The sequence below is a fragment of the Haliotis asinina genome, chromosome 1 (assembly GCF_037392515.1).
Source record: "Haliotis asinina isolate JCU_RB_2024 chromosome 1, JCU_Hal_asi_v2, whole genome shotgun sequence".
NCBI classification, from domain to species: Eukaryota; Metazoa; Mollusca; class Gastropoda; order Lepetellida; family Haliotidae; genus Haliotis; species Haliotis asinina.
Genome location: NC_090280.1, coordinates 28,720,918 through 28,725,099, shown reverse-complemented (window position 1 = coordinate 28,725,099; position 4,182 = coordinate 28,720,918). Strand labels below are relative to the sequence as shown.

General features: G+C 36.1%; 1 long non-coding RNA gene across 1 annotated transcript; it reads right to left on the bottom strand.

Moving 5' to 3' along the window:
- Nucleotides 1-1,720: 1,720 nt before the first annotated feature.
- On the bottom strand, nucleotides 1,721-3,660 carry LOC137290204 (uncharacterized). The gene is made up of 2 exons (XR_010957197.1): nucleotides 3,569-3,660; nucleotides 1,721-1,820 (listed from the first exon to the last, which is right to left on the bottom strand). It is a non-coding gene; the product is annotated as an uncharacterized lncRNA (long non-coding RNA).
- Nucleotides 3,661-4,182: the final 522 nt, after the last annotated feature.

The window sequence follows — 4,182 nt, the reverse complement described above, 5'->3', positions numbered from 1 at the left end:
TTTATAGCGGAGATAATCAGATCAGGTTGGTTAGCATGAAGGAGATAAGAACTGTTTACACGGAAGAAAATAGATTAGACAGCTGCAAAGACATATAACAACAGCTTACAGGTTTATAACTCTGACTAGTGGTATAGACCTAACACAGGAAGTATAAGCACACTTATTCACCTCGTGATGCTTCACAACGTATAACGTTTCTTTATACGATAGGCCGGTGTATGAACCTAACATGAAAAACTGAACGCACTTGTTAGCAGTACTGATTGGGTGTCACTGTTTACTGACTGTTCTAATGTTGAAGATGCTGTCTGTATATTTTATGAACGTTTTAACCTTTAGTTGAATTAATTTCAGCATAAGGCGTTGATACGAGGATGGGTGATTTCAAACAGTCGTTGTGTCATTAAATAAGGAACAATTGAAAAAAATATTTGGCTCATTAGTACTAAATATAAAAATCAACATCATTATAAAAAAAATAGCCAGGTAATTTCAAACGTGCAAAGTTTAATTAAAAAACAAACATGAATAAAGTAAATTGTTCTGAATTTACCTGAATTTACTCGATTGTCGACTGGATGCGTTTTATATTAGGAACAGAATAGCTTGCTCAATTAGCGCAAACCGATTTCAGTATTCTTATTACTGATATTTCATAAGTATCTGACTTTAATTTCGTATATTTGTATCGGCAAATGTCCGCGTGACGAAAAATTAAAAATTAATTCTGAAAAAAATAATCGAAGATGTTCGTCGTAAACAAATCCTATTTTCGATGTCATCACAGGTCTTACTGAAATGGCACTAATACATTTATTTAAACATGTCATGTCATGAAAATAGCAGGATAAAATACATAATTTGTAAACATTCAGGAGTTCTAATTTCAAGTGTTATGGTTCATTAATTTTTGCACAAACCAGCAAAAAGACGGTGTTAGATCGTGTTACACGTACGAAAAACAAACATTACGCGCTTCGTCCAACTCCTACATAAAATATAGCTATTTGTGGTTAGAAGAAAGTTTACAGAACTCTTCTGTGTAAGACATGGGGAGGGAGAATTTCTCATTCTATAAGGGTTTCATTTATCCTTTTCCGTTTAGTATGACGAGAGACAGAGGAAAATTAAGATCGTGAAATCTAACTTGCTTTCTAGTAAGTGCAAAGGCATACCCAGCTAACAAAAGTACGTTTTGAGGACGTTGTCTCAACGTTACGTTTACGTCCCCAGAACGTCAGCATATAACGTCCCACTTACGTCTTTTTTGTGGAGTCGAAAACACGTCCTCACAACGTTATTTTCTACGTTCATACGACCCAAAAATAACGTCCCCGCGACGTTATAAACATAACGTTGTCACAACGTTATTTTCTACGTTCATACGACCCAAAAATAACGTCCTCGTGACGTCATAAACATAACGTTGTAACAACGTTATTTATAGTTGTTTTGGGTATATACGTACTCAGAACGTACAGTAGTCTGAGGATAAATATTTGTATTAGGTTTCTGGGTTGTTGTCACCATGATCATAACAATATCCAGGGCTAAAAGTCATAGTTTCCGTTGTTTTTGTTAGATTTAAATTACGAATGCTGAAAAAAGGTAAAGTGATCAACAGTTCGAAAACTCATTTCAGCAATTATGAATGTGTGGTTTGCATTTTTCGAAACTGTCTACTTTGAGCCCTGGTAACAAATAACAGAGATTCTTCTTTTGTTTACACTGAACCATTTATTCCAGTATAATACATTGCTTAGAAACGTTTCACTCTAGACTTGCACTTCCTCATCTTTCCCAGCGGCAGCGTGCATCTGAAAAAAGAATAGTTTAGCTTTAAGACTAAATGTTATTCAAAAGCACACGATTAGAACATGCCGTTACATTTTTAACACCCTGAATGCCGAGGTTTTTTTGTTGTTGTCTGCATACAGCTATAAAATTACACAGAAAATGTACAAATCATGTTCATCAATATTATCAGTTTTACTTATAACTTTGAATTAAATTGCTGTTTATTAGCCTGTTCATATGAAACTGCAATGTGTGTCCCAGCATACTGAATATTGTACATCACAGGAACTGAAGCACATGTTGCAGTAATGGCTACGTGTGATCCTCTAACAGTTGTGTAGAGGCTTTAACTGTGATAGATCCTATAGTACACTACTGAGTCAATTTCCCGTGTAAATATTCAAACAATGAAAAGCTTTCAATGAATGAAAACGCATACCCTATATCCACATATGATATGATGATGATGAACAAGGATATATCAAGATACTGACATTAGTTTCATGAAAAAGTATCTGAACGAAAAATATAAATCACAATGCTGAAAGTGCAGTCGGAATGATATGGCCATTGTGTTTGCTCTTGTTCAACTGAGCTTCACCTCCAAGAAATTGCCTAACATGTGCAACGATGTTTACGTGTGACATCACTATCGAGGGCCGATTTCTTTCAAAATAGCGGCCTCGCTGACATGGGTACACAGGATTTTGCGAGCAGTTTCCTTGATTTAGGGATGTTTTGTACATGAAAGTGAGATGTAAGTAATCAGAATTATTCTGACTCTCTGTGTATTTATATGTATTTATCGTTTGCATTGTAAATGACAGAAGAAGCCAGAAATGCCGATAATTACTGCTGTCGTTCTGCGTGATTTTGCGTCAGTCATGGTGTCACGCTGCACTTACTCGACAGTTTTTTTTTTATGAATGATCAAATGATTGCATCGTATCTATTTTTAATTTTCTATTTCCTGCTACGATACTCTGCCTCTGAATATTCAAAGCGTATTGAGCCACTGTAAGCAATGATTAGACGGCTAGATGTCTGAAAATTTCCGAAAATGCTACGTGGTGTAAAATCGGATTTTTTTCATTTCAAAAAGATAACCACGTGGGTGGGTTGAGGGAGGGGAATGGTATTTCACACGGCAGAAATGTCCTCTTATCTAGATTTGCCTCTTTGAAGGATAGAATTACATCCATGGGCCTAGCCATGGGCCTCCGTACCGCCTTGGAGCATGCGACAGTTATGCCTACGTTTAATAACACTTGTGTAACAACTAACGGTTTCAGATGTGGTATACTACACTCAATATGACTATATTTATGTAAATATTATTCAGACAAAGAGAAACACTCAAGAATAAAATCGCTTACCCTGAATCAACGTACGATATGGTATGTAAACACTACTCAGTATCCAAAATGGCGGAACTTTTACACGCACTTACTGTTAGCATGTATTTTTGAAAACATCCCAGCCGATTCTAGGTTCATCGGCAAAGTTTCAGAATTATCATTGATGATTCCATGCAAAATTGATGTCAGTGATCATTAATATGTTATTTAGAAATTCAGAGCTCCGAGTAATTATCCGATTTTTACAGTTAAAAAAATATATCAAATGACACTGTGAATTTCGGATGTGTAAAAAGTAGGACAAGTAATTAGATCTAATCAAGAGTCAGTTTCATTATTCTTAATGAGTACATTCTGAATTAATACATATAATTTACTAATCTAAACAAAACAATAAACAAAATACTCACTGTTATGGCGATGAGCCCGTTTTAAAAGTGAGGAACAGACACAGAACCCTGTACACGTAGGACTGGCAGCCGCGCGAGAAGTGTGATGTCAGCGAGCGGGAAAGTGCTCGCACAGGCAATGACGTCACATGAAGAAGTCATGTGTAATGTGCCTCAATCTGGATCTTGTGGGTTAAAAGATCTAGAAGGAGACATGTTTCATAACTTCCCTGAAATGAGTGAAGTCAAGAGCACAACAACAAGTGTATAATATAATAATAAATTGTATGCAACAAAAATAAGGTAAATACTATGAATAAACTTCATTATATACTGAAGAGATAGATCTATATGGTAATTTAAATAGAAAATATCACATGCTTCGATCCTGTTAAATATGATATTCCATCAAGTAAACTCCGGGATGAGGAGAATAAGATGTAACGATGTTCCAACGGGTCAGTGCTGGCAAGCCGTGGACAGAACGTCCTCCCAACGTTATGCGAACGTTGCACCTTGGTCTGAAATACACGCTGTTACGACGTCCTGGTTACGTAAACCGTAACGTTGTGACAACGTCTGTAAATGACATTCTTATAACCTTCAAACGTGAAGTTATCTATTTGCTTCAGTTG